The sequence below is a fragment of the Antechinus flavipes genome, chromosome 5 (genome assembly GCF_016432865.1).
Source record: "Antechinus flavipes isolate AdamAnt ecotype Samford, QLD, Australia chromosome 5, AdamAnt_v2, whole genome shotgun sequence".
Classification (NCBI taxonomy): domain Eukaryota; kingdom Metazoa; phylum Chordata; class Mammalia; order Dasyuromorphia; family Dasyuridae; genus Antechinus; species Antechinus flavipes.
In genome coordinates this window covers 298,476,076-298,500,194 of record NC_067402.1, presented here as the reverse complement: position 1 = coordinate 298,500,194, position 24,119 = coordinate 298,476,076, and the positions used below count along the sequence as shown (strand labels likewise).

The 24,119-nt window shown below is 37.1% G+C and overlaps 1 protein-coding gene and 1 long non-coding RNA gene across 3 annotated transcripts in view; one reads left to right on the top strand and one right to left on the bottom strand.

Moving 5' to 3' along the window:
- LOC127539079 (uncharacterized) overlaps positions 1-15,034 on the top strand; it is a 675,724-nt gene extending 660,690 nt beyond the window's left edge. The window contains exon 2 of the long non-coding RNA XR_007947825.1: positions 13,968-15,034. This is a non-coding gene — a long non-coding RNA (uncharacterized LOC127539079). The remainder of the gene's footprint in view (positions 1-13,967) is intronic.
- Positions 1-24,119, bottom strand: part of TAFA5 (TAFA chemokine like family member 5) — a 532,252-nt gene that overhangs the window by 92,784 nt on the left and 415,349 nt on the right. The gene's annotated exons all lie outside the window — the stretch shown is intronic.

Sequence of the window (24,119 nt, the reverse complement as noted above, 5' to 3'; positions counted from 1 at the left end):
TAGATGAAGAAACTGAGGAAATATATATGTTTATCTCCCTTGAATTCCCATTCAAGAGCTTTCTACTATTTAATTAATATGGAGGTTCCATGAAAGATGGGGCCTGAAATAAATAGAAGAGCACTAATCCATTCCATCATGTGCCTTAGTGGAGCTCCACCTGCTGGAAGCTCCACCCAAAGCTCTAGAAATGCTGAGGGTACTGCAGAGAAGATAATGTCTTGTTCACAGGGGATCCACCTGAAATGAATGAGGAAGATACATGGATGGTAGAGGAATATCTATTCAGGAAGGTAGCTCTGGTGACAACTTTTCTTAAATCTCTTCCAGCCTCTTTATGAATATGCAGATTCTGATTAATGCCAACCAGTAACTGGACAGGGTGAGGGATGTCTTTATAAGGAACACCTTCCCCTAAGCTTCCTCCAGGTACCACATGGGGCATGGAGGGAGGCAGTTGTAGCTGGTCAAGAACAAACCCTTCAATGAGCAGATTTTGTCATCATTCAAGATGTATTTGTATAGAAGAAAGAGCATGAAAGGACATGTGTGATCTGAAAATAGGCAGATCATCACATGCTGAATAAGGGGCAACAGAAGGGCAGGTAGAATTAGCTTTGACAAAATTTCAAAGAAAATAGAAGCAAGTCCTCCTTTTGTATAGGTGCTCCATGGAGAATTGATGGACAGAGAAATAATACCAAAGGCTAAGGGAGAGTAATATGGGTGCAGTCTTTACCAGTAAAGAGAGTGAAGCCATCAAAAAAAAAAATCTTATAGACATTGAATTAATGACATACTAACTTGTGAGGAATCATCGAATTACTAAATTGAAATCTGCCTCTTTGCAACATTGGGACCTTCTTTCACTGCCTTCCTTCAAGGCTCAGTCTGCCCTATGGAGCCAAACAGTCTAATCCCACCTTTCCGCCCCAATGACACCTGGACTTTCACTTCCTCTGATTCTGGAATGTCCTGGTGAATTAGCTATGTAGGTCTCTTTGCAATTTTTTCATTTGTTTCTTCTTTGTTTTTTTGTTTCTAGTCTCTCTCCTCTCTAATTTATCCTTTGTAATCTGTCAAATTCTAACTCTAAATACCCATATATTTGGTTTAATCATGCCACTTTTTTGTACCTTCAAGGAGTCCTGAATGTCTTAAGAATCCAAAGTAAAATTCTCAGCTTGGTCAAAATGAAAATTCTCAGGTTGGCCAAAGCTAAGTCACAGTAACAGTTTTACTTCTCAGCATCTGCTTTCATTTTCTTTATACTGCAAGCAAATGAAAGGTAGTTTGAGTTGCTCTTCAAACTCAACCTTCCATGTTGTAGCTTCGGGAGCCTGCATGAGCCATACAATTCCATCCCCAAACCAAAAGTCTTCTCCTTCATCACTTGTGCCTCTACCTATTCTTTCTTCTGCAGATGAGATAATACTTCCTTTACAAAGTCTCTTATTATCCCCCTCTAGAGAGTAAAACCCTATATTGTATTCAACAAAGTGGTTGAGATGATACCCTTCTCTTTAATTTGTGGCCAAGGAAAAATCCATGACATCTAATTCATGACTGTTTATCTATATTCCACAGTTCTTAGATCTCCCTATTGTTGCATCCTCATCTTTTGCTGGAGTCTCATTACCACCCTCAGACTAGTGAGAGATTTAGAAGAGTTTAAGCATATCGTGTCTGCTACTACATATCCATCCAATGAAAACTGCCATTTTAAACACACACACACACACACACACACACACACACACACACACACACACTCCACTGATGTCTAGACAGATGGACAAAGACAAAAAAGTGTGATTTCCCTGATTTAAAAAAAGATTTATATAGTCCTTCTCAACCATAAACACTAAGGCTGTTCATCCACTTAGCAGGCCCTCTCAGAAGCCACATGGCCTCCCTTTCCATTTACACATGGACCCGTAAGATTTGCCCACCAGATTGGAAAGATGAGTCATTGATGGGAAAATCTGGGGACCTCAATGAGAAATCTCTGAACAGATTTACACTCATTGTCCATTCAGCCAGTGGAAGGCTAGTCAGCCCTTCCCAATTGTGAATGTTGGCCCTGAACTGCCGATATTCCACAAAACATGCACTCCAGTCCATACCTGAGAATCCCAAAAGTCAGCCCTGTTGATTGATCAGTAATTTAATCCTCTACCAAGTAGAAAGGAGAGAGGAAGAGAAGACATTTTTCTATTACAATGAAAATCAGCAAGACCAAACTCTGGCTCTGGGTTCTTGAGTTCAAATCTAGCCATTGACATTTGAGCATACCATGTAACTTTAGCCAAATCAATGCCACCACCATCCCTCACCTAAAGTTTCTTATTTGCAAAATGAGGCATTTGAACTGTTTGTTCCCTTCCAAGTAGATAATTCAGATCCTCTAAGTAGATTGTTTATAAAATCTCTTCTACCTCTGCCTCCAAGAGTCTATGATAATGTCAGTGAAGACAATACAATATTATTTGTAAAGTCCTAAGTAAAATGCCCCATTTTTGGTAACAAGTGTTACCATTCTCATTTTATGAAGAGAGAAACTGAGGCTCAGAGAAAGTAAATGGACCACTTGGGCTCACATGGCTAATGAGTATCAGAAATGGGACTGTAACTCAGGTATGTCCTGATTCTAGGGTCCAGAGTTCCTGCTCCCCTCTTGGCTTTTATTTACACAAACAAACAAAAAAACCTAAATAAACTGGTTTAATTATAAAAGAGGTGACAGATTCACAGAAAGGCTCAAGAGAAAATGACTAAGAAGGGGATGCATTCAGGTGACCAAAATTTTACTTAAAACACAGTGATAGTCAGATCCTTTATTCCTCATTAGCTTGATCTTAGTTGGGAGCTATCCAGTAAGTGTGGTGCTACCCCAAGACAACGACCTATTGACGTCTTGTTTTTTACAATAATCTTGTTAGAAACTTCCCTTTAGATCTAAGGGTTCCTAACCTGGCACCAAAGAGCTTGTCTTTTCTCAATGTTTTGACTACTGTATTTCAGTATAATTAGTTTTCTTTGACATCGTCTGTATTTATTGTGTATTTAACACCATATTTCTGAGAAATAGTACAAAGCATCCCTATCTTATAGAAATATTAGTTCAGTTATGGAATATTATTGTTCTGTAAGAAACGATCAGCAAGATGACTTCAGAAAGGCCTGGAGAAACTTACATGAACTGATGCTGAATGAAATGAGCAGAATCAGAAGATCAATGTACATAGTAACAAGATGATTATATGATGCTCAATTCTGATGGACATGACTCTCTTCAACAGTGAGATCATTCAGACCAACTCCAATGCTCTTGTCATGAAGAGAGGCATCTACACCCAGAGAAAGGACCGTGAGAACTGAGTGTGGCTCACAACATAACATTTTCACTCTTTTTGTTGTTGTTGTTTGCTTGCATTTTATTTCTTTCTCATTTTCTCTGGTTTGATATGATTTTTCTTATGAAGCAAGATAATTGTACAAATATGTATGCATATATAGGATTTAACATATTGCTATCATGTTTAACATATATTGGACTACTTGCCACCTAGGGGAGGGGGTGAGGGAAGGGAGGAAAATTAGAACACAAGGCTTTGCAAGGGTTAATGTTGAAGAATTAGCCATTCATATGTTTTAAAAATAAAAAAGCTGTAATTAAAAAATAAAAACTATCAATTCCATTCAACAAATATTTACCAAACATCTACTGTGTGGACCCATGGCCAGAGAAGTCAGGGAAACACATAGACATATATACACACATATATAATGTATGTATATCATCTATATATGTATATATATATACATAAGTAATGTATGTATATATCTACATATGCATATACACATAAGTTATCTATGTATATCATCCATATATGTATATGTGTATATATATTTATACACACATAATATATATATATGTGAAATATTAATCACCTACTAAGAAGAAGATAAGTGGGAGTGGAGAGACCAGAAGTGAAAGCTTTGTGAAAACCTAAGGAGGACTTATGACATGAAGATAAAGGATTTGGCCTTTGAGCTGAGCTTTGGTAGAAGAAATCTTCATAGAGGTAAGGGAATAGAAATACCCTTCCAGGCTACACTGGTTGACAAGTCAATATGGTTTCTACTTAGTAGCCCAAACTACCTTTTCATTTTGTGTCCCTGGGTGTGCTGATTTTGTTGAAAAGAGACTATTTTGGAGTTGCTGGATATTATCAATAGTATTCTATTCAGGCTTTAATGTAAGAGAAGGCAGTTTTCTTTTCCTTTTTATAGAAGAACCCTCCCTCCCTTTCTGCAGTAGACTTTGTTCAGGTACTTGAATGTCATTCTTTCTAAAACCTCCAAACAGGTGGCTTAGATACTTTTTTTTTTCCTAGGCAGCCAGCCCTTGAGCAGATGGCTGTGGGCAAGAGCCAGGAAGTTTCCAGGCCAGCAAAAGCAAGATTTGCTCTGTCCAAGACTGAGCTGAGGGGGCTGCCAACCATTCAGGTCAACCTGCTGACACTTCATAGAAAGAACCCATCTGGGGCTCTTTTCATATCTGGGCCTGATTAGCTAACAAGGAGAGTGTCTTTAAAACAATGGCAGCTAGGCAGTCCTTGACATGGAGGTAGAGAGGGAGATTGAGAACAATATCAAGCCCCATGTTTCACATTTTTCCCTTGCTGATCCCAAATGGGATCCTCTCCATTAACACTGCAGGTTTGTAGGCACAGGTCTTAGAACAAGAATTGATCATAGCAATCACTTTTTCCCTTTCCCCCAATATCTTATTTTTCAGAGAAGGAAATTAAGATTCTGAAAAAAGTTAGCTCTCTAAGACATACGTGTGCTAATGTATGACAAAGTCAAGATTATATTATGTGGTTTGAAGTCCAATTATATGCAGAGGTCTCCATCCACTCTTTCTTCTTCCATTTCCACTTGAAGCTAAAGCTTTGGTGGCTGAGTACTAAAATCTCCTTATATCTGACCAGACCAAGCTTCTTTCCAATACAGGCTGTAGCCTAGCCAGAAGTGATCTAAGAAGATCCATCTTGGGATCTTCACCTGCTATATAACCTTCTGTTCCTTCAAGGCTAGTTGTAACCTGTTCCATCAAATTTCCGTAAGTTCCATCAGGTTGAAGTCTTCTTCCCCACTTCATGTGCATAGATCCTGTTCATAGAACTTTAGAAACTTGGGATCATGGATGTAAAACTGGATTTTTACACAGGTCATCCAATGACACAAGTGCCTGTGTTATCCCCATTGGACCTTCTGTGTCCATGTCAGATTTCCCACATAGACCCCACCTTTATAGTGTAGGCATTTAAAATATTAATTGCAGTAGGGAGTAATGGAAAGCCTGCATTTGGAGCTGGAGTGAATGGCTTCTCCTCTACACTAATGGCCTCTGTTGCACTGAACATAGGTTCTTTCATCCTTCTGGATAACATTTCTCTTTTCTGTAATAACTGGGCAGTTGGATGAAATGGTTTCTAAAGTCATGACTAGCTCCAAGTCTTAAGATCCTATGAAATGTTTGATGAGTTGGACTGAATTGTGATCAGAAAAGAAAGGACCATGGAGAAAATTATTCAGCCAAATGGCTTAGGGAGACAAACTCTCCAAGTTGGTCCTACATATGAATAGTAAAACCCCCATGGAAGGTGTCTCCTACTCATGCACAAATGTAGCCACTAGGATGGTGGTTGTGGTCCCTTCTATTACCACACTGGATAATCCCCGATAATTACAAAGTGTTTGGGAGAACTATTTCCAAATTAATGGAATCTGCTCCTCATCGTACACTGGCCTCCTGCTCAAACATATTGAAGCTTTTCAACTGCCTGCTATCACCTTTGTTGCCAATACCAAAGCCTGCATGATGCTTTGTACACAGTAAGTACTTAATACATGTCTACTCGATACTTGCAAATGACTGAATGATAATAAGAAAAGCTGGTATGCTTAAAAAAAAACTTTTTAAGTTTTCTCCATCAACTAATCAATATTTATTAAGTGCTTATTGCATGCCAGGGATGGTGCTAGGTAAATTCCAGCACTGCCCACGATCGTCTTGGAATGGCAGAAAGAAGCAGTCGGCAATCCGAGAACCATGCATGAGAACCAAAAAAACAATTTGTCTGAATCTTGTCAACTGGTTTTGAAACCTCATGAAGGCAGGGCTGGAAGAGTGGGGGAGTTTCCATTTCTCAATTGGATATCCTTAAAAGGTAAGAGGGAAGCAAGGGTATTTAAAGAAGAGATTCTGATCTAAGATCTAACTAATCCTAAACAAGTCTCTGGCCAATTTCTAGCCATATGAAAATATGTTCTAAATCACTATTAATCAAAGAAATGCAAATTAAGACAACTCCAAGGTACTATTTCAAACCTCTTAGATTGGCTAAGATGATGAGAAAAGATAATGCTAAATGTTAGAGGGGATGTGGGAAAACTGGGACACTAATACATTGTTGGTGGAACTGTGAATGGATCCAATTATTCTGGAGAGCGATTTGGAACTATGCCCAAAGGGCTATCAAATTGTACATATCCTTTGATCCCGTTGTCTCATTACTGAATCTGTATCTCAAAAAAATCTTAAAAAAGGAAAAAGGAACCACATGTGCAAAAATGTTTGTACCAACCTTTTTTGTAGTGGCAAGGAAATGGAAACTGAATGGATGCCCATCAGTTGGAGAACAACTGAATGGTATATGAATGCAATGGAGACTTACATGAATCAATGCTAAGTAAAGTGAGTAGAACCAAGAGAACATCGTATACAGCAACAACAAGATTATATGATGATCAACTGTGATGGACTTGGCTCTTTTTCAACAATGACGTGATTCAGGCAATGGAGAGAGCCATCTGCATTCAGAGAGAGGACTTTGAGGATTGAATATGGATCACAACATTGTATTTTCACCTTTTGTTGTGTTTGATTGCTTGTTTTTTTTTTTCTTTCCCATTTTTTTTCTTTTTAGATTTGATTTTTCTTGTGCAGCATGATAAATGTGGAAATGTGTTTGAAGGAATTACTTATATTGGACTGCTTGCTGTCGGGAGCAGGGGAAGGAGGGAAAAGGACTTGGAACATGCGTTTTGCAAAGATGAATGTTAGAAGCTGCCTTTGAATGTATTTTGAAAGATGAAAAGCTATTATCATTATTTTTTTAAAAAATTATAAATTTGGGAAGGTTTAATGCCAAAAAAAATAAAAGAAATCTGTGGCCAGATTCCAGTGGGTCTATGAATTTAGATGGGGAAACATATTGTTAAGAATCAAATGAAATCATATTTGTAAAGTGCTTAGCACAGTGTCTAGCATATAGTAGACATTATAACAATTTTAGCCATTATATTATTAGTAGTATTATTCTTGTCATCTACATTTTTATTTTCTTAACCTTCAAATAAAATTAAACTGTAAATTTAAGTAAAATTTATAATTATTTAAAATTACATGTATTTAAACACCATGATTCTGAGAAGATTGAAATAAGATTTACAATAATTTAAAACCATGATTCTGAAAAGAAATCCATTGACTTCACTGCCACAGGGGACAGGACACATAAAAGACTTAGAGAAGGAGACTTGCTGTCCTGCTCCAACATGAAGGGTGTCTGCAACACAGTCTCTGGCACCTTGGTTATTTGCCATGGAGGCACCTGAGGTTTAAAGGCTGGGATTTGGGTCTTCAGTCTATTTTACCCCACAAGGAGGATGTAGAAAACCTCCTTCCACTAAAAACTAACAGCCAGAGCCCTGTTGACTCAGCGGGGTGGAAGAACAGCATTACTAGGGGAGAAAAAAGGGCTTTCTTCTGTTCCTGATGAATTCATTCCATTTCTGAGCCAAGCCTACCCAATATAGTCACCAATCTCAAGAAAAAGGCTTCTTATAATGATTACATCTGCATAAAACTCTGATAAAAAAGGGTTTAAGAGAGCAGCGGGTGACTTGTCATCCAAGGGAACCTGAGGAGGACTGAACTCTTGAATAAGGTGAGAAGATAAACTTTGTCCATGGTTAAACCTTTGAAATGTAGCTTGCGTCAGTCTATCACAATGCACAGATGCACACATGCACAAACCCATATATACAAACAAGCATGCACACACACATCCTACACCTTCAAAGGCATTTAGCAATCACCTCCATGCTTTGTTCATCACTATTAATGACCAAACTAATCTTCTGCTTGCAGAAAAGCCACTTTTAATTCAGAGGATAATCAGATCCCAAAGGGATGCTCTGTTACCTTGCAGTCACAAATACCCTGCTTCTCCCTGGGATTTGCTGGAACAAACACAGACAACACTTACCCAAAAAGGGCTGAAAGGTTTACTTGTTGTTTTTGTTGTTGTTGCTAAATTAGCTTTAACAACATGTGGAAAAGAAAAAAAAAAATCTCCTGCTCGTAAATTGGGAGATCGAGGTCACGTAGCAGTGAGGGCTCATCTTCCAGGGCGATTGTGGCTGGTTTGAGAAACCTCTCAGAGTTCGAGGATTTTCTCAATGTACCACACAGATTCAATCAATCTTAAAATGTCGCAAGGATCATAGGATTTGAAGCTGCAAGGGCCCTTAGACATCACCTTTCTGAATTCCATCATTTTTCAGATGGGAAAACTGAAGCCAATAAGGCCCTACAGATAGGACTGAGTTGCCAGGAGGACTGAGAGGTCGGGAAGGAGAACATGTATTTATAAAGTGCCTACTATGTGCCAGGCCAATATTATCTTATCTGATTCTCATAATCAGATGGAGAGGAAGAAAGATATTCATTTTACAGTTGAGGAAATTGTGGCAGATTCAAATGACTTACCCAAGATCACACAATTAGTTACTATCTGAGACTGAATTTAAATGTAGGTCTTTGTGACTTTAAGCCCAGTGCTCTGGCTACTGGACTATATACTCACACGGGTGTGTTTGTACATGGTCAACTAGAGAATCTGCTTTGTTTGGCTTGACACGTTTGGAACGGGAAGGAGAAATTTGTCATTTGGCTTCTCTGGGAATATTTTCTCCTTGTACAATGGAAATAAAAACTCTCGCCATGCCTTGTCCCATTGGGATTTTGTAGAGGTCACATCACAGAGTCACAAACTGTGATCATCAGAAGCTACACCAATAGCCAGCCGGCCCAATTCATGCTTTCCATGAATTCCATTTAAAACATCACTGGCAATACAGAGACGTAGCCAAGACTTAACATAAATACAACTGTACAAGATTTTGTTGAAATAAAGCAAGAGAAAAGGGAGCTCACAAGGTAATAGGGGAGTAGGGTGGGGTGGACACATGTAAATAACTAACTACATACAAAGCACATACAATATAATCAGTATAATTAGTCCCATAGATGCCCGGAACTGGAAGAAACCTTATTGAATCCAACTTTGTGCCATATGCCATCTGTGACTGGGCTCATCCTGTGGCTTATTGAGCATCCTTTCAGGGAAAGAGAATTTACTCCTCCACAAATCATCACTTAGGGCATCTGGGCCCATCTAGATCAGGTTACGGGTGCTGTCGTGAGAAAACATGTGCTCTTGGGTTCTTTGAAGAATGTCCCTGTACCCCTAGGCCAATGGAGCATAGTCCCACTTGCCATTCTGGTGACATCATATTAATCACTTTGGAAGGGAAGCATGTTTGAATATTCTAAAAGCCAAGAATTAAAATGTACTGGACGTTTTAGATTCAATTCAGAAAATATTTTTTTTTTTGAAAACTGAATTGATAGTACATTTTAAACATTTGCAAAGTCTTTGGCATATATTATCTCATTTGATTCTACAAATACACCAAGTGGTGGTTCTTTTATTATTCCATTTTGTAATTGAAAAACTAGGGACTTACTTATGGTCACGTAGCTGGTACAGGCCAAAGGTGAATTTGAACCCAGCTATCTCAACTTCAAATCTAGTGCTCTTCTTCTTACTATGTGCAAGCCATTTTTCAACTTGAAAAACCTAGTCTGTAGATAGAATGAAGCCAGCCTATAAATAGCATTTGAAAGCAAATTAATTCAAGACCAAGACCATGGCATTTCATAATTGGACATAATATATTCTTATATCAGAGCCTGTGACAAACACGGCATGATTCCCAGAGACCAAGGGGTAAATGTTTGCTGAATTTGTCGAAGCTGTATCCTCTGGCTGGCAGTAGCAAAGTCAGCATCAGCTGTGAGAAATCCAATTGGCCTTCAAAACCTGTCTGAAGATGGCTTTTGTGAGACCCCAAATGTGAATTATTAGAAGTTCATAAATTAAAACACACACACACGAAAACTTTCTGAAAATCTGGTCTGATCAGGCTAGGATGTAGTGGAAAAGGGGACTAGAAGGAGGGGATGGATTCTAATTCTAACTCTGTCAAGAACTGGCCATGTGTTCTTGCATTAACTGCCACTCTCTTTCAAGGCCTCAGTTTCCTTATCAATATAATGTAGGCTGCTGGCATAGAGGAATTGAAAGGGTATTCTAGCATGGCTACAACTTATGGCTCTCTGAACTGGATGATAAGTGTTTTGTGCAGTAAGAAAGGCACTATCTGTAAAGTGATAATGGAAAACTGTGTCATCTGAGAGTCTTCATATGGCCTATTATTATTTTGTGAAAGACAGATCCTGGGGGGAAATGTCAACACTTGGAGGGTCCTTAGGACTGAAACTATCAGAGTGGGGAGAGACCTTAGCACAGGGAAAGTCAGAAATAAAGGGATATTAGGATAGAGAAGATCAGAACAGAGAGGAGACATACAACAGAATATTATAACTGGTCCGTCCTTGACAATCATTAAGTCCACTTATTAGAAAGGTAAAAAACAAACTCCAGAAAGAAGTAGTAGCTCTGCTTCTGTGGATGAATTGAACAAGTCTGGGCTTTCTAAACCCCAGTAACAATTTGTAAGGTGCAAACCTTTACCTCTCCAGACTATAAATTTCCCATTTCTTCCATTTCTCTTCATGTGGAATAGAAGCTCTGTTCTTTCCAGACTAAGACATCTACCACCAAATTTAAGGACCTCATCATAACTCAGGAGAGCTGTCACTGGACACTTGGCTTCTTATCTGTCCTCTTTTTTCCCCCGTCTTCCACACAGCTGCTCAATCCATCTTCCTGAAGCTAAAGTCTCACTGTATTAAGGAACATTCACAGGGCAGTCTTAGATTTAGTTGAAATATCTCAGCGTGGCATTTAAACTTTTTTGTACTCTGGTTCCAGCCTATCTGTTATAGGATTATGGGATATTACTTCCCTTCATCAATTCCATTCCAGCAGACTGGCCTCCTAGCTGTTTTCCAGAATCCATATCCTATTTCCATACCTTTGCACAAACTGGACCTCATGCCTAGAATGCACTCCAGTTTCGCTTTCATCTCTTTGAATCCTAAGCTTCCTTCAGCACTCAGATTAAGTGCTACCTCCTTCCTCAAGTTTCTACTGATTCCCATGTTATTAAGAGTTCGTTCTTTCCGAAATTATCATGCCTCTTTTCCTTGTGAATGTATTCGCATGTTAGAATGAAAGCTTGTGGACAGGGCCTATTTTCCATTTTTGGTTTTGTATTCCTGCTCTCCCCTCACACATGTCCCTAGCACAGTGTCTTGCACGCTGTCAGTACACCATAAATATTGTTGTATTGAACTGGAGAAAGCCCAGGTCTCTTTGGGTAGAAAATACATTCACCAAAGAGATGTGTCTTTTCTCTAGAATCTCCTCAATCTGCGCAACTGCCCAGGGTTCTCTTAAGGCTAACACAAAAGAACTGAAAGCTCTTTCACATCTGAACAAAAAAGAAAGGTTTTAAGTATAGATCCATGTCTAATAACAAATAATTAGCCTAGCTAGGTTAAATCAATGGGCATTTGTGATGAGTTAGAAACCATGCTAAGCAATTGAAATCCAAGAATAAGCAAAAAGTTGAGAGAACTAGCCTCTAAGGAGCTCATAATCTCATGGGAAAGAACAGCTAATGAATCGTATTCAACAAGTGTTTATTAAATACCCTCTCAATTCTGGACACTGTGCTAGGAACTGGGATACATTGATAAAAATAAAATAATTCCTTGCCTCAAAGAGCTTACCTTCTAGCAAAGCATGAAGAGGATCATCATCATCTGGACCACTGAGTGAGCTATGTTTGTTGAAATATTACTCATGATGTCAAATCAGTAAGGTTTGTAGGAATAGAGAGCTAGAGTAGAGGAAGAACTTGAAACAAGACATCACAAATCTTTTTTTCCCTCTTTTTTAGGATTGGATTACTTTTCTTTACTCTAAAAATTGTCTAACTATTGCATGCTAAGGAAACCTAAAGGGTGAAAACCATATATTTCCTGGAGTTGTATAGGCAGATCATATGCTACATAGATCTCAGTCAACATAGATATAAAATGAACTGGATCAAAAATTAAATAGGAGAAGAGAGGGACAGATCACACTTGAGAAAAGGTTCAACAGTTTTAAACATCCCAACGTTTCTTCTCTTTAATAACAAATAAATATCTACATGTGTATTCCTTTGGTCAATAACTTTCATATTTGCCTTATAGAAAGAGTTTGGTAAACTGCCTTCTTTTTCTATTTTTGCAAATAGCTTATATGATATTGGAATTAATTGGTCTTTTAAATAGTTTATAGAATGTATCTAGAACTTCCCACTCCTTTGTGAGTTCTTTGTGGTGGGCTCAATTCCTTTGCTTTCTGATACTGGCTTGTTTGAAATCAGGAAGACTTGGTTCCATTCCTTTCTGTGACACATACCAGTTGCATGATCCATGGCATGTCTTTCACTGTTTCAGGGATTTAGGATAACTGTATAATACTGGAAATCACAGAGAGGTTCCTCCCCCCCCCCATATCTGCCTGAGTAGAGGCTGTTACCTCATCTAGAAATTTCTTATGTCAACGAAATCACAAGCTCAGTCCTGTCCCTCCTTGTCCTGCTACACTCAGCATGGACTAAATATCTTTTTTGTAAATTTGATACGTGCTAAGGATTATAGACATCACATTGAGTATGGTATTTGAGAGCTGTAAGGATCCATAGTAGCCTCGAGTCTAGTTCATACTCCAGTTAGCACTCTTTAGAACTTCTCTGACAAATGTTGCTCCAGCCTCTGCTTGAAGACTTCCAAAGATGGGGAGACTATTATTATTATTATTATTATTGTGGCTGCCCATCCTACTGCTTGACAAATCGTTTCAATTGCTAGGAAGTTCCTCCTGAACTTAAATGTTCCTCTTTGTGATGTCCATCATTGTTTCTGACCTCTTGGGCTAAGCAGAACAATATTAATCCTTTTATTATGTGACAGACTTTGAATACTTGAAGATGGTTACTGTTTCCCAGGGTCCTCCCTTTCCCGGGTTAAATTTCCCCACTTCCTTCAACAATTCCTTTTTAATATAGTTCCAAGGGCCTTTACCATCTTTACTGTTTTTTCCTAAACATTCTCTAGCATATTGAAATGCCTTTTTAAACCTGAGTGTCTAATAAGTTCCTATTTGTTTGCTATGCTTTTTATTACTTAACCATTATTATTTTAATTGGCTGATACTTTATTTCTTTTTTTGTTTGTTTGTTTTTTGTTTGTTTTTATTTGTTTTTATTTTTATTTTTTTAATTTTTATTTAATAATTACTTTATATTGACACTCGTTTCTGTTCCGATTTTTTTCCCTCCCTCCCTCCACCCCCTCCCCTAGATGGCAAGCAGTCCTTTATATGTTGAATAGGTTACAGTATATCCTCGATACAATATATGTTTGCAGAACCGAACAGTTCTCTTGTTGCACAGGGAGAATTGGATTCAGAAGGTATAAATAACCCGGGAAGAAAAACAAAAATGCAGATAGTTCACATTCGTTTCCCAGTGTTCTTTCTTTGGGTGTAGCTGCTTTTGTCTGTCATTTATCAATTGAAACTCAGGTCTCTTTGATACTTTATTTCTTAATTCAATGTTGTTGTTGTTGTTTGAAATTTTTATTTGCTGACTTTCTAGTGTTTTTTAAAATTTCATCCCTAATTTTTTTTGTTTCTTTTCTCCTTTGCTGATGAAAGTATTTAGAGATATAGATTCTCATCTAATGATTCACCAATATTCTCTTGATGGTATTCTATGGAATACCATGATCTCAGAAGAATCAAAATCCAAATGACCAAAGAATCATAAAACAATGTATGATAGGTATAAGAAGGAAAGAAATAAAAAACAAAACAGCATTAATGAGTATGAATGATCATATAAGGATAAATGGAGGATCTACAAGTGAAATTAAGCCTTTTAGGAAGGAAATGATTATGAGAGCTGGAGAAGAGGAAAAATTATAATCTAAGCATGAGAATCAGGGTAGTAAGTAGGAGGATAAAATAGGTCTGTCAGTATAAGATTTGGGCAGCAGGGGTGGGGATGTTATACAGAGAAGATTATATGACTGCTCTAAAGCAGCGTTCAGGTAGCACTCAGTGAGCCTAAGAGAAAATTGGAAAGACATGAAATGGGTCAAGAAGGGAAGATCTGACATTGAAGACCAACTGTAATTAGAGTAAGGGTTGTGGGAAGAGATTTGGGCTTCAGACAGAGTCCCTGGGTTCTGATCCTGACTCTAATGCCTCCTACTTGGGTTAAACCCCATCTGCTCTGCAGGATACAAGTGTCTCACCTGTCAAACGAGCCATTTGGACTCAGGTCTCTTCTATCTCAAATTCTCTGATTCTGTGAGCTGATAGGGTGTTTCTAGTTATTACAGTAGCCACAAAGTTCAATTAAAATGACTTGCTGAACTGAAAGGTCATAGCTGTATTCCCACAAAATAGCTGCTATTTACACACACAAATGATGTTTTAAGTTATGGGGAAGATTCATAGAATTTACAACTAGAAGTTCACTTGAGATCACTCCATCTAATTTTCTTTGTACTGAGGAGGAAATTGAGTTCTAAAGAATTGGATAAGGATTTGATATAATGAAACAGAGAGAGAGAGAGAGAGAGAGAGAGAGAGAGAGAGAGAGAGAGAGAGAGAGAGAGAGAGAGAGAGAGAGAGAATATTAAGCATTTTTGTGTGTGCGTGCAGCTACTGTGATAAGTGGTGGGGATGAAAAGACAAAAAGTGACTATACATTCTAGGTTGGGAATCAACCTAGGGAGTAGGCAAACAGGAAAGAGTACTTTTTGGAGGTTCTGGGGAATAAAAAGGAATGGTCAATTGATCCACAGAGTCGTCTGTTGGTACATTATTTTCTTTCTTTCTTTTTTAATTAATAAGATGTTTTTAATTAGAGCTTTTTTTTCAAAATATATACATGATTTTCAGCATTCACCCTTACAAAATCCTGTATTCTAAATTTTTTGCCTCCCTTCCCTCTTTCTCCTCTCCTAGATGGTAAGTAAACCAGTATTTGGTACATTATTTTTAATAAGAAATGATTATATCTATCGGATTTCTGTTCCTAAATTAAAAGGAAGAAAGTGTTATGGAAGCTAAGAAAGAAGAAATGAATGGAATGAGGTATGGTTCAAGTTTACTGAGGGGATAAAACTGAGATATGACCTCCAGATATTCTTTCTCCAAACCCAGACATCTAATCACTTCACCATGTTGCCTATATGTACAAGAGCAAATTCCTTCCCTCTCTTTTAATCCTTCATTTCATAAAGAAAAATAGCATCAGGATTAGAGGGCTCTTACCCTATGCAGAAATGAATCCCTGCTGCATCATTCTGACTTGGTCATACCCAGACTCTGGATGAATACTTCCAACAATGGGATGATTACCATCTGACTGGGCAAATTATTCCATTGTTGGACAGCCCTGATTGTTAGACTCCTTTCCCAGATTAAGCAGAAAGGTTCCTCCTCCTTTTTCTGTTCAATTCAATCCAAATCAATTCTCCATTTACTGAGCACACAGAGGGATCTCTTCACAGATGCATATGGCAAATGAGTTCCATAGACAGATCATATCTGTATTAAAGTTTCCTTATTTCAAAGTGTAGTGTTCTGTCCTCCACATACATAATCATCTTTAATATGAATATTATCATTCTAAAGTTAGCAAAGGAGTTCAAAATTTTGAGGAAGTAGGAAAAGAAGAGGGGCATTGTAGAGAAAAAAAAATCCACAAATGTACAGAGGATGAAGTAAGGGCTTTTTATGGGTACAATAAAGAGAAGTATTTGCTTGAATAAAAAGTATACACTCAGAGATATGATATTATCACTGTAAGAACATGACAAAAGGCCTTGAATGCAGGATAGGGAGTTGACTGACAGAATTTTCAAGTTGTAAGGGGTACCTAGGGTCAGAAATTATAAATTCCCACTCAACACAAGAATCGTCTATTTTCCATCCCTGAAAAGCATTCATGCTGCATCTACTTACAAATCTTTAGTTATGGTACACTAATCTTAACCTTACAACGAAGACTATTCTGATGTAGAATAGCTCTAATAATTACCCTTAGTAGCCATGTGACCCTAAGCAAGTCATTTAACCTTGTGACTCAGTTTCTCATGTATAAAATAAACTGGAGAAACACATGACAAATCACTCGGTGTCTTTGCCAAGAAAACCCAACCTTTTATTCCATATGACATATTTAAGAAAAGCTAGTATGTCCCACGCTCTCCCAAATCATTTTTCCTACAGGTTAAATATTCTCATTTTCTAAGGACTTCATTGACACAGCCTTCAGTCCTATTAGCACTCTGGATTAACATATTCCAGTCATCCTTCATATCCTGTGGGGCATATAACTGAGCTCAATACTTCATTGTTGATGAGGTCTAACCATGATACTAAGTAAATGACAGATCATTCCTCCTCTCAGAATACTAGAAATCTATCAGTGTCCCTGAAGATCAAAAGGTAGTATGGAATGGCAGATACTGAGCCAGATTGGAAGATCTGAATTCACGTCCAATCACTTGCCATATCAATGTAGCACCAGGTATATGACAACCTTTCAGTGGCCTGGAGAACTCTCTGAGACATTAAGTAGGTACATTAGTAGAAATAATTTTCTCAAGGAATTCCTTATATTAATGAAATAATATCAGATACTCCTATGATACTTTCAAAGTTACACTTCCCCTCCAAAATAATTCATTGCTTAACTTTATTTTCCTTTTCAAAATCCAACAAATCTCTAAATGTTTTGTCATATGAATTCTTTTAGAGTCATACTTCATCATTAATTTTTAAAACGTACTCTGAACCCAAATATTGGTGTTTATGTTCATACCTATTTAAATTATAATGTGTTTGCCATTGAGATAACTGGATACTGTGCAACAGTTCCCTACTTTCCATCACCCACAAATCTGATAGGCTTACAATCTTGTTTCCTCATCCAAGGGACAGATAAAAATGCTGAAGAGCTAATTTCTCTAAGGATTCTACCAACAAACTTCCAAATAGCTATCAACACAGTAATGAGAACTTTTGGGCCCATCTACTCTTCTGGTTCCAATATTATGGTTCTATTACTAGCCACATAGTCTTTTTCCTCTTCTAGAGTTTTGAGAATCATTGTCAAAACACTAGCAAAAATGTAAACATACTGTGTCTAGATCTATCCTCTGAATTTGTCAAAATTAAAATCATATAAGGAAATGGAAAAGAAATGCAATTGCAATCATTGATTTTTCTGGCCATGAGCAGAAGGGAACTGTCCAGCTCCCTGGGGCACACCCAGAATTCCCCAGTATAATGGAAAAATGGGCTAAATGTGCACTTGGCTTCCTAGAGCTGCAGTGGGGACTGGTGTAAGGTTGTCAAAGTTAATTCCAACACAGTGTGCTTGGAAACAGAATCTGGCTTTTGTTTTTCTACTCCTTCTGCCTCTGAACAGTTGATTTTCATCATTAACAAAGAGAAAATTAGCTGGGAGATGATAGGTTGCTACCCCTGAGTAACCATCTAGAAAATGTCTGGCTGAACAACTTTCCAACCAAAATGATAGCACTGTGGCTTGGAGGATATGCCCAGAATGAGATGTCTTTCTTTTGCCTACAGAGCAATACCCACTAGCCTGAGGTTAGGTATATAAAATCTTTATATTATTATATATATATTATAATATATATGACATATATAATATTATATGTATATTATTCTGCTAATCATTTTTGTGCTAATGAGATAAAGAATATTGTAAATACTGGCACTGCAAAGATCTAAAACTTAAAAATAGGGATAGCCATAAAGACATTTAGCAAAAAGGGGAAGATGGCTTATGGGAGCCTTCCAAAGATGTATCTGCTCTGTTCCCTGAGCCTCTATCTAATCTTCTTTGAAGCTCAGAAGCAGAGAATCCAGAAAGGGATAGTCTTCCTTTTCTGTCCTGGCCAGAACATATTGGGAGTATTGCATTTATATCTGGCTATCACATCTAAGTAATGGAACCCTAACCAATGGAGAATAGGCGATAAGACGGCGGCAGAATGGAATCCTTTTGAAGAAAGAGGGATGTTTATTTACCCTAGGACAGAGAAGATTTGGAGCATTTTTTTTAAAGCAGCATGTCTTTGGCAGTGGTAAGTTCTCCATCACTGGGATGTTAGAGATGTAGAGATGAAAAAAAGACATAATATGGTGCTTGCCCTGAAGCATCTTATAATCTAATGAAGGGGAAGGAGGGTATATGCAAAAAAGAAGTATATGAGATGAAATATGCAAGAATCAATGGGTAACCCATACTACATGCTAAATAAAATCCAAAGGCAGAGAGATGAATAGATCTGGAACTTAAAAGGATGTTAAACACCATTCCAGCCTTTTTATATATATAAAAAAGGAAACTGAGGCTGGGAGAGGTGACTTGCTTTTCATTACATAGGTCATAAGTGTCAGGAGCAGGATTTCAATATACATGGCCTTCATGGCTCTAAATCTAAGTTTGTCTCTACCCCCAGAAGCCCTGCTTCAATTCAGGCTCAGTTCACGTGTGTTCTTCTCTAGGAAGTCTTCCCTCCTCGTGTCCAATTGCTGTATGGCTATGGGGGCCTCTGCTGGACACTTATTTTCTCTCCCATGAATCAGGTTTCTTCATTGTTCATTTCTTCCTCCATGACTAGGGCATGCCATGAGAGGGAGAAGGTTTTTTTTTTTTTTTCCATGACATGGAGAACATAGCTAATAAACTGTCACTATGTAGGAAATATCCTCTAGTCCAGGGGTTCTTACCTTTTTTATTTTATATTCTGCACCCTTTTGGCAATCTTATGAAAACTATGAAGTCTTTCTTAGAATGATATTTAATATCTTTCAGGTTCTTTCACTCAAAATGTGGATAATAATAGCACCTACTTCCTAGGGTTATTGTGCAAATAGGATAAAATAAAGGGTTTTTACAAACTTTAAAGTATTATATAATGTTCTTATTAACATATGCTCAATCTTTTTATCACATCATATATAACATATTCTTATATACTGCTATACAATATAATACTATATTAATAGTACCTACCTTATAGGGTTATTTTACAAATAGGATGACATAATATTTTAAAGGTCTTTGCAAACTTCAAAGTACTACATAATGCTATTCTTGTTAATATATGCCCAATCTTTTTTTAAATCACATCATACATGATATATTTTTATACACTGTTTTATAATATAATACTATATTAATAGGTTTGGTCCACATGTGTAGAAAACATAACATATGATAAGTAATATGATATATAACTTAATGGTAAGTAAAATATACTATGTAGAGGGGGGAGCTCAAAGAAAAGTCCATAGCTTTACATCCTAATTTTCAGATCTCAGTGAAAACTCTTTTTTCTTGAGCGCAGTTGGTCATAAACATTTCCCTAAGGACAACCTGCTGATACGATTGACGTTATATCTGGCATTCCCTTTGAAAATATTGGTTCATCAGCCCACCATGATGAAATGTCAGAGGAGGATTTAAAGGGGTGGGGACTGTCAAAAAAACTGTTTGAAAAAGGATAAGGAAAGGCAGTATCTTATTCAGAAACAACATCAAAAATGATGTTCCTATTAGTCTTATGCATTACTGTTTATGATGCTGCCATATGATTGATGAAATTGTCAAGGGGAAGAAAGTGAGATTAGTTGTGTTGGGTATAGTCCCAAACAGTAGGTGCAGAACCAATGGGTCAATGTTGTAGAAAGGCAGATTATGGCTTGAATAGAAGGCAATCTTTGAACAAATGAAGGCATCTGAATTTCTCCAACTGGTAGTACTCTGAACAGCCCTGAACCCCAAACAAAACAGAAAGCACCAATGCAAAGAATATTCACTCGGTCTGAGGAGGAAGCCTGAGCCCTGTGCACCTCTACAAGACAGTCTACTCTGAAGATTAATAGTTTTAGTTAAAGACCACTGACCAATGTTACCAGCAATCCTGTGAAGACTGTCACTCAGTTGACATGTTGCTTCCATAAGACTAATAGGAACATCATTTTTGAGTTGTTTCTGAGTAGATGATGCCTTTCCTTAAACTTTTTCAAATAGTTTTTTTGACAGTCCTCACCCCTTTAAATCCTCCTCTGACATTTCATCATGGTGGGCTGGTGAGCCAATATTTTCAAAGGGAATGCCAATTGTATAAGAAGTTCTTTTTTTTTTAAAGTAAATAACTTTAATTTATTAGACAAGTTTCCAGCAAAATATCCATCAGTCATCTACACATTCTGTGTTGTACATAAGAAAGTCTTAACCTAAGATTCATACTTTGATTTTCTTCCAAATATTAAATAATTGTATGTAAATACAATCGTTTTGCTTTATGATCCAATGTATTTTATGTGTTAAATGTCATTCTAAGAAAGGGTTCATAGTTTTCATAGGATTGCCAGAAGGATGCAGAATATAAAATAAAAAGATAAGAACCACTGGATTAGAGGGTACTTCCTACAGAGTGAAAGGAACTTTGTGAAAATGTTAGGACTCATTATGCACCCATTTTCTGAGCTAAGTGAGCTAAGCTGCTCTTCAAGAATAGGCGGCCATGACAGTTTGAAGTACAATCTCTCATACTGTCTAGGTCAGGATTCAGGTGGTTCTGAGCATCACCAAGGAGACCATGCCCAGCCTTAGTCAAATGTAAGTGCTTGTAGAGTCAACTGTTTTTTAGCTTTCTATCTCTGGTGTCTAGCATATGGAATGTGCTAAATAAATGCTTGTTGATTGAGTGATGATTGATAGATGGATTTTTATTTTTCTGAAGGAGAAAAGTCTATCATGATGAAGAATTTGAAAACTTTAAGTTGAAAATCTAAAACTCAATGACGGAGGCCATCCCACTGGTGATTCATTCTAAATAATAACAATAGCCAAAATTTAGTAACAATTGCATAGAACTTGAAAGTTTGCAGAGAGCTTTGCATTGAGTACAAAGTAACTAGAAGGATTCAAATCTACTACTATTCTGATCACTTTTTCTAATGAATGCAATTTTTAAAAATACAAAGAATTCTATCAGTTCACAAATGCCCCCAACTAATGTGTCACTGTCATATTCCACAATCCAAGACAACATAAATCGGTGATATTAAAATGTTTAAATACTAGACAAATGTACTTAAAACAAGCCCCCATTGGTTTTCATGGCATTCAACAATTAATTAATTAAAATTAATTAAACAACAATTAATTTAAAAAAAACCTGGAGTAGAGATATAGATGTTATCACAGTCATCATTTACAGATGGGCTAAAGATTTTGAGGTAAAGTGACTCACTCATCTACTGAGAAGGTGGTAGTGACTGGACTTGAATCCAGATCTTAACTGTAAAGCCAGGTTCTCATTTTTATTATTTGCCAGTGGCCCTTGGTTTCCTTTCAGCAGGATGTCAGCCAAATTAGCAAATAACCAACTTCCCGATCCTTTCCTAAGCCAGACCAGTTCTCATCTGCTAATAGAGCCCGACTAAATAATCACCGGCCTTGAGAGCTGGACTGCCCATTTGCCCTGTCTCAAAGAGAGAATGCTGACTCATGTCTGCAGATGCTGAGCCTGAGACAAAGAGGAAAAAGATTTCCACTATCAAGAATATTCATGTGTTTGTTCAAAGTAAGATGGTTTGCCTTAATTTAAGTCATGTGGGGCTGGAAGCAAAGTTGATAAAAAGAGATTAGATGTCCCTTGCTGAAGCTCATGGACACAGACACCTGTCACCAAAGGATAGAGACAGGAAGGATTATCTTCCAAAATAGAAATGGGAACCAGGTTAAAATGTGCTGCTTTTAGCTGTCCTTCCCTGCTGTGGATAGCAACTAGCTGGCATTTAATATGAGTCACTTGGTAGCCAGAGAGATTACCCAAGCAAAGAGGGGGTTCTGTGACTAGTCTTTAAAAAGGGGAAGGTGGCTAACTTGAAGATTCATAAATGAATCTTGCCTCATCCAGAGAGCATTCATTCCATCTGCTTGTAGAGAGATAATTTGGCAAAGTAAAAAACATCAGGAATTTAGAGAAACAAAGACCACAGTTTAAATCTTGCCTCTGTCATTTACTAGCTCTATAACCTCTGTGAGCAAGTTACTTATCATATCTGAACCTCATTTTCCTTACCTAGGAATCATTAGTCAAAAAGTATTCTTTTTATACATACCTATTTCATTTATTTATTTTAATAATAGCTTTTTATTTTCAAAATAGATGCAGATAGTTTTCCACATTATTCATCCTTGTAAACTCGGTGTTCCCAATTTTTCCCTTCCTTCCCCCCTCCTCCTCCCTTCAGACAGCAAGTAATCCAATATAGGTTAAACATACAGTTCTTCTAAACTTATTTTCACATTTAGCATGCTGCACAAGAAAAATCAGATCAAAAAGGGGAAAAAAAACATGAAAAAGAAAAAAAAAACAACAAAAACAGGTGAAAGTACTGTGTTAAGATCCACATTTAGTCTCTATAGTCCTCTTTCTGGATGCATATGGCTCTGTCCATTAAAAGTCTACTGGAATTAACCTGAATTAGCTCATTACAACAAGTTTTTTTTTTTTTTTAATACAACTATAATGTGTCATGCTCTGTATAGGGCATTGGGAATTTGGGTTTAAAAGATAAAAAAATATAAATTAAAACAAATTTAAAAACCTTATTATTTGCAAGGATCTAACATTCCAGTGAGGGATAATATATACATATAAAAATATAAATGACATGAATATGATGCTAAAACACAAATAAATACAAAGTAGTTAAGTGATACCTATGTCCTTCTCTGAGATGTGGTAGACAAAGTCATCTCTAAGGCCTCTTGGATGTACCCACACTTCATTTTGATACCAAGGAAACCTCAACCTTGGGTCTATGAATCTTAAAAAATATTGGAAACTATATTTTGGGAAAACATGGTCTTCTTTGCAATTCTCCATAATCCTCCATAATTTATGTTATTTCTGAGAAGGAGTCTATAGGTTTCATCAGATCTATAAGTAGTCAATAACCAAGTATCATTAGGTACTGGCTATAGGCAGTCACTGTGATAAAGACTGGGAAGAAAAATCCAGGCAAACAGAAAACAATCTTTACCCCTGAGAAGCACCAGGAGACATGGATGCTGAAAATGTTATCTCCAGCTGAGGATGAGGACTGCTTGCAATTGCTTATGGGAGGTGAGGAAATAGGAGAAGGCTTTCTAACCCAGAACTTTTTCACCTTGTTAAAGTCGAAGTCCATAGGTGAATGGACTCTTTCCCAGAATCATGATTTGAAATGCACAAAATAAAATATATGTGATAATAATGTAAATTGAAACACAGCTAAAAGTATTTTTAAGTTCATGCAGATGGAGTGTACTATCCACCTCCAGAAAAAGAATAGATATTGTCTGAATACAAACTGAAGGATGTTATTTTTCACTTCCTTTCCTTCATTTTTTTCAGTCTTCTTGAACAAAATGACTTATATGGAAATGTTTTAGATGTTTGATCATGTATTATTTAAATCTGATTGCTTACCATCTCAAGGAGGAGGAGAGGAAAGGAGGGAAATAGAATTTGGAACTCAAAACTTTAAAAAATTGTTTAAAAAACTAACAATTAAATTAACACAATTGAGGAAAAAGAAGAACATTCTATATAAAAAATT